Raw genomic sequence first — 12,617 nt, 5'->3', positions numbered from 1 at the left:
AAAAACACATGTAACTTTGACGGGGAAGGTAGGACCCTCTCAGGTCTGGGCCCACCTATGGCTTAACCCCTGTTTAATGCACCTGTGGTTTATGGTTTATGGTTTTACCCCTGTCCTTGTTTGCCGTTTCTTATCCTACATCAACTACTGCAATCCACTACCTTAGTTTATGTGACTTGTATTATATTGGTGTCATTCTCAACCCATTGTACATGCTCACTTCATTAATAATTCTGTACTGGTCTATTAGACGTGCATTGTTTCGATAGTATGCTTTCTTTTTCTTGATTATTGTGTGATTGCATAAGTTTGTTTGTCATATATTTAAACTGAATAAAAACTACTTACATAAAAAAAATATGTATAACTTTATGGAATATAAATGAATAAGAGTATATACAATATACCTGTAACGTGGTTCTCAGAGCTGTATGTCTGATTTAGGGGAAACTTGGCAGGGACATGCCTATTGCAGGATCGCTAGACTTAGGCAAAAGTGTTTTTAATACTATTGTGGAACTAAAGGTAGTAACATGTCCTGCCAGCTAAAGGGCACGGGTGTGATGCCATGAAGAATCCCCTAGAAGGGGGGTATGCTGTTGACATTTTATACTATATTTTTGTATTTTCTTATAATTACAATGTAATTGGTACAGTATGAAATTAACATGTGTTTTTGCTTTAGAAAATAGATGCAATTTTTTATATATTGGCAAAATACAAATCAGACACAGCAGTGGGGTATAGACTATACCAACGAGAGACACTTGTAAACTGTCATTTGTTTTGAAATCACAGTTATCATACTCTCTGTGTGTTCTGTAACGCTTAAAGCAAGAAGCATGAAATATTCCCAAATGGAGTGGAAACTATCTGTTTTCATTTGATGGGTGACAAATGAATAGGGCATTTGTCCAAGCATTCATTTCTCATCTATTACATATGTAATGTTCTCATTGGTAATTTTATAAATCACTTTGCAATACAAATCTAATAAAATATGATACATAGGTTTCATGACAGGCAACATTAGAGAAGGATTACCATCCATAAAGCAATGACGAATGAAAGAGAAAAAGGTTAAGACTGCATAAGGTAGCTTTCTTTCAATCTGGATGGCAGTCAGAATTGATGCAGCCTTCTGTGATACAATCCAGTCTGACACTCGCATCTTTATTGAGCTCTATAATCTGTAGGGGGAAAAAATTGTGACTGCTTATTGTCAGGAACTGTTTACAGGATATTTCCTAAGAAAGAAACAAGGGAAATAATATAAAACATCCCAATTTATCTGTCTACCTTAATTGTTAACTTTTCTTCTGTTAAACTAGATGATCTATGAGTCCCCAGTGTCCATTTTTGTTGTATGCGGAAATTTGCCAAGGTACTCTGATCTATTATACTGTATGATGTATGAGGTCTGTTAAAGAGAAGAAGCATCTGAAATACATAGCGCAGACTGTTGAATCACAAAGACATTATGAAAGCACGGAGAATCTGGCACAGATAATATAATGTGTCCCTGAATGTGTGTTTTTATATTATTTTCCCCTGGTTCAGCCTCTGGATACTGACAATCTGCACAATATCCCTCTGTTAGTTTTGTATGCTCGATGGATTCTCATTATACTGTGTGTTCCTATTGTCTAAACAACAGAGTTTAAGAACTTTTAAGTGACATAATTTCCAAGGACTATACATGTATTTAGATACAGGCGGGTTTGATGCACCTGTTGCCAGGGTATGCCTTGTATGTTTTCACATTATGGGGAAAATGTATCAAACCTCGGAGAGAGATAAAGTACCAACCAGTCAGCTTCTGTCATTTTTCATAAACAACCTCTAAAATGGCAGTTAGATGCTGATTGGCTGGTACTTTATCTCTCTGCAGTTTATCTCTGTACAGGTTTAATCAATATCCCCCTATGTACCTGTAGATGTGCTCTGTAACTGTGATGAAGAGTTGTATGTAATTCAATCATATCTACATGTGACTGAAGAGATGTAACTGGGCTCTAACAGGCAATGTTTAGTAAAGGCATGGCAACAGAACTGTGGGCTTTGCATAGTTGGATGTGAGCCCAGTGGTCAAGCTAGATCATCTGTCACCCGGTGGCAAGATTCCAAGCTCACACCATGGAAACTATCAACCATTGTATTAGTTGATAGTTAGCTGCAGGTTGTCTACCCAAATATGGACTCCTATGTGAGTGGTCGAGCATCTGTGAACACATCCACTTTCACTGACACATTCACAACACTCCCAAAACTTCCATAAGACAGACCATGTATGTGTGTGCGCTAAGACTCCTCCCTGTTATCGCACAGGAATGCTCCCTACATTTTCACTACACTTCTCCCTTGCTGAAATTAGAACTATGACTACGCACAGACACAATGGAATGAATGACCAGTGTGACGTAGATTCATGCACATTAGGAAAAAATGGCTCCACTACTTCCAACTTTGCAGCACATACGTATGTTTCGCTTAGAGATATGTGGTTCCGTTCCTTTAGAAATCTGAACCCGCATGAATTTTGCAATTCTGAACCTAACCAAATCCCAGTTTGAAACCCCTGAGGAGATCCGAACCGAGTACCGGTTCGGATCTTCAAGTGGTCTTGAAGACCCAGGGACAGAGATAGAACTTTGTGGGCCCCATATCAATATTTTAAAGGAGCCCCTGTCCCAATGTTTCTAAAGATACCTCTCTGCAGCAGCTGTTAATGTTTTGCCCCATAATAGTGCCCTAGTCTATTTTCTGAACCATAGTAGTGCCCAGTGACGGACTGGGGCTCCATTATCGGCCTGGGCACTCATGAACGCGCACGCGCCAAAGGCGCAAACGCTCATCATGGGGGGTGGGCACACGTCATGGGTGGGGTGCGACATCTTGATGTACGGGTGTGTGCCGCGAGTCATGGGGGTGTGGACTTGTGGCATGCCCCCATTACCATGGCGACATTTGCGCGCAGCCTTCCCAACTCTCTGAGGGACCGGACCAGCCCACCTGCCCATCAGCCCTTCTGGCATATGCCAGAAGTGCCAGATGGGCAGTCAGGCCCTGGTAGTGCCCTAGTTAATGTTTTGCCCCATAGTAGTGGCCTTGTTCACATTATGTCACACTGTAGGTCTGCTAGTACACATTATGCGAGAGTTCCTCCCAATTCACATTATGACATATAGTGTCCCCAGCTCATATTATGCCACACTATAGTGCCTCCACTTCATATCGCGCAATATTACATTGCCCCAGTTCATATTATGTAACATTATAATACCCTCCAGTTCATTTTATATCACATTACAATGAGCAGGTCCAGGAACATACCTACAGTAGATATATTGCATTGCAGGCCCAAAGTCAAAAGTTTGTAAGGGCACCTATATACCACCCAATGGTGTAAAATGAATATACCAAATATAAGTTTGACAAGGAAGGTGGGGCCCTTTCAGCTCTGGGTCCCAATGCAGCTGCTCTCACTGCACCTATGGTAGCTACACATTTGAACACACCTGTTTTCAGGTGTATTTGTTGCACCTAGTATAGGGCTGTTACCAGTGAGAACTGATGATGATGATGATGATGATGATGATGATGATGATAACTATGATGACGAAGACTCCTATCATACAGAGGGTTGGGTCAAGGGGGCTCCATATTGCACATGCTGCACCCAGAAAAGACCCCTCTGTTTTTGCATCTATCTGCCCATGTGCCATCTTTCTGATAATATAAAATGAACTATGGCTACCGGTAGACTGTACAAGGCAAGGGCCTGCTACATACATGGAGCTGGGTGGCTACTGCACATGGGTCCCATCACCCGTTAATACAATTCCATGTACAACTCTGCAAATATATGCATTCTTGCTGGAGCATATGTGCCCAATCTCCATACAGGGCTGGTAGTGAATCTTTAATCTTAGTTTCTAAAGCAACAAAAATCATATGAAAGCAAAGAAAAGATACAGTATTAGAACAGAATTTCTTGAGGAAAAAAATGAATCAGCATAACAGGCATATGTCTGACTACACAGCTCTATGATTACTTTGTCTTTGCATGATTTAATGTGTTAACTAATTATGTATATGGCTAAACTTATTGATCAGTGTGGAATTTTCTACGTGAGTAATTATAGGAAAGTATGCACAGCAATACAATATATGCCAATGAAAATCTGACAAGTAACAATAGTTCTCGAGTTAAGTAAACCAGCCAGAGCGTGGGTATGCTGCTTCAGCAGATATAGTATTGATTTTAAACAAGGGTATCTGCATTTCAATTGGGAAATGATGATTAACATGCATAGTACTAGTTAAATGAAAGACAGCTAATATCTACAGTTTTTGGGACACTTCTAAATCATGGTTATTTTTTTATTCTTGATTCTTTTAATAATGTCTTAAATAGAGATGAGTGGGTTCGGTTTTACTCGGATTTACCCGAATCTCCTTATTGGTTATCGGACGTCACGTGTTTTGGTTAACCAATAAGAAAAATCCAGAAAATAAGAAATGGTGATAATTCTGGCATAAAGAACCAAGTAAATCCAAACCCGCTCATCTCTAGTCTTAAATCCCTTTGAAATTATCTAATATATCATACAAAAGGGAAGCTTAATTTGCCTATTTTCTGATAACTGTGCCAGTAATTACAGATATAGTTGAATGTTTATTTTCTCTAGTAAATACAGTATGCATAAATAAGAGATTATAATGTTCCCCATCTGTGTGCTAATGCTAATATTCATATTGCAACTTTTTGGTATTCCATGTGACAAAGGAAGAGCGCTGATTACTGGTAGGAAATAAAACCATAGACATGATTAAGTTTGCACTGGTCAATATGTAATCACATCATTTGAAACTGTACAATATAAAGGAATGCCAAGTCACAACCTGGGGGGCAGGCAGATACAGTAGTTAGCTGATAGAAGCTGGTTAGCACCAGAGACTGTGGGCTGATCCGTTTCTGCTGCTGTCCTGAGCTACACCTGGTGGCAGCTGGTCTCCAGGTGGCTTCATGCTGACTCCCAGCTTGCAGTGTTGGCAGCATTTGAAGTGTGCTGTTGGTTCAGTTTTTGTGCCAATGGTTGTCAATGTTTTTGTGCCAGGCCAAAATACATTGGGTATAAAGTGTCTTTGGCTGATATATTCCAATTTACAGTATATTCAGGTAAGTCATAGCTTTATATACAAATTGTATGTGTAATCCCATTGTTTGTTTTCATAATTGCTTTTACAAACATAGAATTACACTATTTCTAAGCATTATAAAGCAAAAAAATGTTTTATGGAAGATCGTCTGAGGAGCCATTCTGAGATTTCAGATAAGCTATATCATTCTTTTATATTGGTTCAGGATCACTTCACTTGAAGTTCTTGCACTTTGGTTATTTTCATACATTATTATTCTAGGGGGTGTCCTTGTATTGTTTATTTCAGATTTAGGATTTGGTATAGTTCATGCAAGATTGGCTGCCATACTGGAATAGAGAATTTACTAGACAATGACTATCAAAACATAGTTTTGTTGTGCATATTGTATTGAAAAACACTTTTTTTTCTCCTGGGGAATGTATTTTCATTTAGAGTCAAAGTATATATATATATATATATATATATGCAACATGTAAAAAGAGAACAGTGCTTATTTGCAACTTCTGAGGCTATGGCAAAAAGTATATCCACCATCAAATTCCTGACACCACAAGAGGCCGGCACACAGTGCTAACTTAGCAAAAAGAAAACTGTTAGATGTATAAAGTCTGTATGTACCCACTTACGGACCTTCGTGTGGTACAGAATCTGGCACAAAGTCTCTATACCTGAAGGGAGAAGCTTTCTGATCCCCAGCGTTTATTCAGAGCCCTATAACAAGACTGATACAACGTGACTCCAGCAAAGGTCCTGAACACATCATCATCATCATCATCATCATCATCATCATCTGATATTCATTTTCCAGATTTAAATACTACTTCAGAGTGTTCAGGATTTCCGCGTTGAACATTCCATCTGGCAGTTGCTCAGTCATTATCTCAGTAGGGGACCCAAAGATGTGGGATTTTGAATTTTGGATAAGGGATACTCAACCTGTGTATATATATGTATATACTCCAGGTCATATGTCCGCACTCCCATCAGTAAAGCTGTCATCACAGGGGTGCTCCTCATGATAGCTTTTCAGGACTTCCACATATGCCAGATTTTGTAAGGTCATTTAGACCTAACAGAGGGCACTCACCAATCCAAAGAGTTTTGAAGATTTAATTTGCACATCAAAACCAGCAGAATTATGTTGACGTTTCAACCCAACAGGTCTTTCTCAAGACAACCATTGTTTATATAAAAAATTTGTGGTCGCACTTTGTCTTGCACCCCTATTGTCCATATGTAAATTAAATGTTAAGAAATTCCCCAGGTGTTTATTCACTGATATGCTTGGGTGTGGTTCCTGTCTCTTTAAAAGAGTGAGAAAGGGCCTAAACCCATGATAGAAGCATACTGTGTATTTAAAATCCAGAAGATGCCCGAGAGCAATACTCAGATTTTTGAAAGTCAGCATAGGGACTGACCAAATGGGAATGGCCGTGAAATGGCTGGTCAGTTTAACAAACTATTGCAATATTTTGGAACTACCCTGAATTCAGATGAATTACCGTTTGAAGGGTCAACATAAGCGGATCCAGGGGGAGGGGGAACTCGGGCCCGTGCCACCCCTGTCGTTTATGACTTTTTCTTTTCAAAAGGAGAACAGCGGCAGCACTACTGCTATTTCCGTCAGTCAGATTTCATAACAGAGCCGGCAGGTACTAGGACCCGCCGCTGCTCTAACATCAAGTCCGTTTGGTAACCAATGGGTATGCTGGAGCTGCAGCTCCAGCCTTCCCCTGCTCACACTGCAACCTACCTCCCCCACTGCCAGCTGGCCAGAGTCCAGCCCAGGCGCGGGGTTCAAATGCCAGCATCGAGTACGACTGTTACTTATGACGGCGCAGAAGGCTTCATTAGCCCTCACTGCACCGCACAGTTTCCCAGCACTTCCTCCTCCACTTCCTTTACCACCATGCTAGGTGCAGTCAAACTCAGCTCAGCTTTGAGAAGGCGGCCCGTGTGATTGTGACAGGGCTGTCCTGCAGAAGTCTTATGCTGCTTGTTGGAGATCCAGCTGGCTGCTTCTGCTAATCAAAGATGGGCAGTTCGTGTGCTGCAGTCTGAGTCTCACTGCAGTGCCCAAAACAAGGTATGCTGCATCTGCCACCACCAACTAAAAACTATAATAATTATATTGTGCTGGGGTAACTTCCAGGCTCCCATAACTAATGGAACAGGTGACCAGCATTTCAAGGCCCAATCAGCCTTTTCATCAGGGTGAAACATTGGCAATAAACCAGGATGCGCTCCTACAGCCAATCATTACCTGATTGCCTGATCATTACCTGATGGCATATTATGTGAGGCCAGCCCCCTGTGATACCACACCTCTTATCTGGGAGCACGCATGCCTTAGGTGCATGTAAATATAACTATTACCGTTCCCCTATCATGGTGCCCCCCCTTTCATTTGCTTCTGGATCCGCCCCTGAGTGTTAATATTAGGTGAGTGCTGAATTTGAATGATTATATATATATTTATATAGTGGTCACATTAGATATATTTTACAAATTAGTGTTTTTTACAAATACAAATATTACCTCTCTCTTCTTCGTTTATTGGATATAAATATATTTATCTTTATATGGAATAACTGACTGTTTTTTAAATTAAACAATAATTACTCTCTTATACAGTATGAAAAAAGGATATTTTTGTACAACTTAAGTCTTGTTTTAATTTAGTTTACTTGCTGCAATGATCACCGGTAAGATGATTAATGACAATACTAATCAGGTGCATTAAGGGTATTTAAAGCACTCTAGGTATTGTGGACTTTATCCTTCTGATGAAACCGGAACACCTGGAAAAATGTCAAGGCATTATGGGGCCTATTCATCATGGGGGCCGTATGGCTCCTGATGATTAAGTATCCAACTTGCTGCAAGTTGTGGTGGGGATACTTATCACCAGAGCAATTCAGCATTGCTCTGGTGCAAGGACAGCTGCTCCAAAAAGCAGCTGTCCCTGCGATCAGTAACACTGCTACTGCAGTAGCAGCTTTACTTAAGACCCCATTGCCAACTTCTGAGGACTCGCATGTGCACACAGTGAGGATGCACTCGGATCCCTCTTTGCAACCTCACACCTCCTTTCCATAGGAAGGAGGGGTTCTGAAGGTGGTGTTTGTTCTTGCAGGTAATCTCTGAAAACTACGTTTTCTGAGTTTGGTGAATATCATGCAGCCCTATCGGGCCCCTTATAATGAATGGGCCCATTACATCAAACATGTGTAAACTAGTGTTTCCTAGTAGGTCATGAAGTGATGATAAAGAGACCCCCTAGGTCCTCAATTTGTTTAAAACTGATTGGATTCAAACCAGCAGCACTCCACATGTACCATACAACTCTGTTATACATCCTTTACCAAAGGGGAATATCAGCAGAACAGTGAGGTCCATCTGCAGACACACAGCCTCTCACCTGGCAATCTATCAATGAGAATGAACGGAGGCAAGTAACCATTATGCCAATTCCCATACACATATGTGCTATGCAACAAAGCTAGTGTTTTGGACACACATTTCTGGACACCTCCTTAGAACAGCCAGTCAATAGTGGGTAAACCTTCTCAATCTGTGCATCCACTTTGTGAACATTAATTGGCTCTTGTCACATCATTCCTCTGAATTGTCAATATACCAGATTTTCAGAGGCAAGTTATTGGTTCTTTTGGACGCCAACGTTATCTATTTTTCATGCTACTGATTAAGAACTGCTGATATATCCTAGTTGCATGTCACTAGGTCTTTTTTTTTATATACAATTTTGCGTATCTTGTGGGGGTTTTTAAATTTTGCTTTATTATATTATATTTTATATGTATTTAATGGAGAATGATACATTATGGGGCAAATTCAGTATGAATCGCAAGTAGCGATTCATACAGAATTTTTGCTGAGGGGCCGCGGGCACATGTGCAGCAGGCCCTACTGCGCATGCGCCCGCAATTTCTGCAGGGGGCCGCAGAAATTATGATCGCCTCTGCCTGTCAATCAGGCAGAGGCGGTCGCAGGGCGGTAGGGGGCTGGCAACGCTCCGTTTTCTGGGTGGAAACGGAGCTTTGCGGGGGCGTGCCAGCCCAAATGGTGGGCTGGTATGCGCTAACGGGGGCGTGTCGGGGGTGCAGCCACAGCAGCTGCGTGACATCACACACAGCCGCTGCGACAACAAAAATGGCGCCAGGACTCCAGCGGCCGCAGCTAAGCTGCGCCGGCAGGAGTCATCCTTAATTTCTGCTAACAAGCAGAAATTGCATGCTGTTCGCAATGTCTGCTTGAAGCAGGGGGGGGGGGGGGGCGCTGGTCAGCATGCTGGGCGGCCTTGCCCAGCGCTGGGTGGCCCCCAGCATGTGTGCTAATGGCTAGCTAACATTACTGAATTGGCCCCTAAACCGGCAGTTGGGATGTCGGCAGTCACATGAATGACACAGGCATCCTGACAATTAGAATGCTGAGAGGGGACGGGGTAATTATTTTACTACTCCCTTTACCCCTACCCACATCCACCTGCAATGGCATCTAGAGCTTAGACAACAGGGGGTGGTGACTAAGTCTAAAACTCAGGGGGTGCTCTCCCACCACCAATGGGCCCTAAGAGTCACCCGGATACTTGCCATCGGGATGTAGGCGGTTGCTGTACCGGTGCCGGCATTCTGAGTGTTGTCAGGAATCCGGAGTCGGTCACAGGACCGCCAGCATCCCACCTGCTGGGATACTAACCGCATCCCATTTAATGTACTAATGTGTGTTTTTTTCTGTTTTATTAGTAAAGTATATTATGCTTAATGTTTAAAATTCAGCTCAAGTTGTTTGATTTATAGCAGCACCAGAGCCTCATACATTTTTTTTCATTGTCTTTTCTTTTAAGAAGCTAGCCACTTCTCTTTGAGGCGGCTGTGTTGTCTGTATAGACTGTATAACAAGGTTCCATACTGTCTGCAGGACTTATTTGGTGTTACATCTAGGAAAAGGTAGGCTATCTGGTGATTTTAGGGCATTTTTGAGGAACTGTCTATATGAGGTTCATCCAATTAGGTGTGAGTTTCTCACAACAGCGGCGAGTTAGCACTGCAACAGCCGCATCTTTACGACAGCCCGAACTTGCACAAAACTTTGAGAAAATTCAGGCTCAAATTGAGCCTTGAAGTGTGTTTCGCACCCTTTGCATCTAATTGGATTGACCCCTATATGCAGTACAGTATTGTATGTTACATATGTTTTGAAAATCTCATACAGTATGTCTTATGTCAAAAAGATGAGGCCTGCCCATTATAACTTGCATTTGTCCTAGTTACACCTCCCTATATGCAGAGGTGAAAGTATGATGGTACGGAACAGTACGGCATAACGTTAATAGAGTGGCAGCCGGTACGCCGTACCCCCCATCCCACAGCTGTTGTGAACACTTCTGTATAGTACCCGCAGCATAACAGGCTGAGAATGGTTGTCTCTCACCCAACCAGTGGCCTGTTACCATGGCCGTTGACGAGGTGGGGAGGCAGTGCTGTTCCCAGCTTTGCCTGCCCTCCACTACCCGGAGTGCTCACTCCTTCCCCCGCTACTCATGCTATACTTACCGGCTCTCCATGGTGCTGATGAAGCTGGCTCCAGAGCTGTCAAAGGAGATTTGTCTGCAGGGATGGTGCTGCTGGTGATGCTCCCCCTGCACTGCCAGTGTTGCAGGTGAGTACCTGCGCCGCTTCACATAGTGTTCCTTGTGTGGTGCTATGATCCCCAATGTTTCCTACTCTCCCCTTTGGTACCCTTTTTTTCTGTGTAACCCCACTCTCCTTCCTGTGCCCCATACTCTCCCCTCTGTCACCCCCACTCTCCCCTCTGTGGCCCTAATCTTCCCTCTGTGAGCCCAATCTCCCCACTGTGCCCCTTACTCTCCCCTCTGTGGCCCCACTCTAACCCCTTTGTATTTTTTTAATATATTTATAAGGGGTTAGAGTGGGGCCACACTCTGCTGTCTGGCATAACATGTATAAGGGGCTCTGCTGTCTGGCATAAAGTGTATAAGGGGCTCTGTTGTCTGGCATAATGTGTATAAGGGACTCTGTTGTCTTGCATAATATGTATAAGGGGCTCTGCTGTCTGGTGTAATGTATATAAGGGGCTCTGCTATCTGGGTAACATGTATAAGGGGCTCTGTTGTCTGGCATAATGTGTAAAAGGGGCTCCACTGTCTGGTGTAATGTGTATAAGGGGCTCTGTTGTGTGGCTTAGCAAGTATAAGGGGCTCTGCTGTGCAGTGTAATGTGAATGACGGGCGCTACTGTAAATGTACTATATGGAATGGAAAGGAATGTTCCCAGACTGATGAGAAATGGATGGTGTATCATTTTCTGTGGACACGCCACTTATGGCACATGGCCACATCCATTCACAGTACCACTAAGACCTTTTTTTCTACTTGCGCCACTGCCTATATGTATTTATGTTATTAAATCTTTTATATGTGGAATCTCACTCTCAGAAATGCTGGTATCCATCTGTATGAACAGAATAACGAGGTCCATCAAAGCTGTGTTGCATCATTCTAGATGGCCAGGACTGTATACATACCTTTAAGCAAAGGCCACAGGGTTGCTGTTTTCCTACTTTATTTTATACTTGATCTTTGTCAGATGTCATACCTTCACATATATCTATAAAGTTCTTCCCGCAAAAGAGATCAAGGGGTATATATTTACTAATGTTAAAATTCCTTTTATTGCTTATTTTGCATTTGATTTGCATTTGGAGATTTACTAAAGGCAAAATCGAATGTAAAATCAAATATAAAACAAAATCCTACTCAAAATCGAATATCGGCAAAATGTTGGTATTTTTACATAAACGAATATAGAATCTCCTGATTTACTAACATTCTAATTGAAAATAAAACACAAAATCGGACTACAGGTGATTTTAGCTTAGACAACATTCTATTACCTAAACCTTCATAATTATGCCTATAAAAGTAGATATGACAGATGCTACCCGAGATCAGATTGGATCCCTCTCAGGGAATTTAGCAATAAAAAGCCTGCAATGATGTTGCCTACTGAGTCCAAGCTCCAGAACGTATCACATCCCGGAGCTTGGTGCATATGAGAAGTGTTACTAAACCTTTGAAAACTAATTTTTTGGAGATTTGACCAGATTTATACCTTACTTTTGTTTCTGTGCAGGGTAAATACTGGCTGCTTTATTTTTAAACTGCAATTTAGATTTCAGTTTAAACACCCCCCACCCAAATCTAACTTTCTCTGCACATGTTACATCTGCCCCACCTGCACTGCCCATTAAGGAAAAATGTTGCTGTTGCAATCAGGTCTGAATTAGGCCCTTGGTTTGGTAAAACAATGAAACTTGCAATTTGTTTTCATTATGAACAGTTAGGTTTGATGCATCTAAAATTACTACCTTGGATGTTTTAAATAGATATAGACAACAAAGAATAGATG

The sequence above is a fragment of the Pseudophryne corroboree genome, chromosome 7 (genome assembly GCF_028390025.1).
Source record: "Pseudophryne corroboree isolate aPseCor3 chromosome 7, aPseCor3.hap2, whole genome shotgun sequence".
Taxonomy (NCBI): domain Eukaryota; kingdom Metazoa; phylum Chordata; class Amphibia; order Anura; family Myobatrachidae; genus Pseudophryne; species Pseudophryne corroboree.
This window is presented reverse-complemented; position numbering follows the sequence as displayed.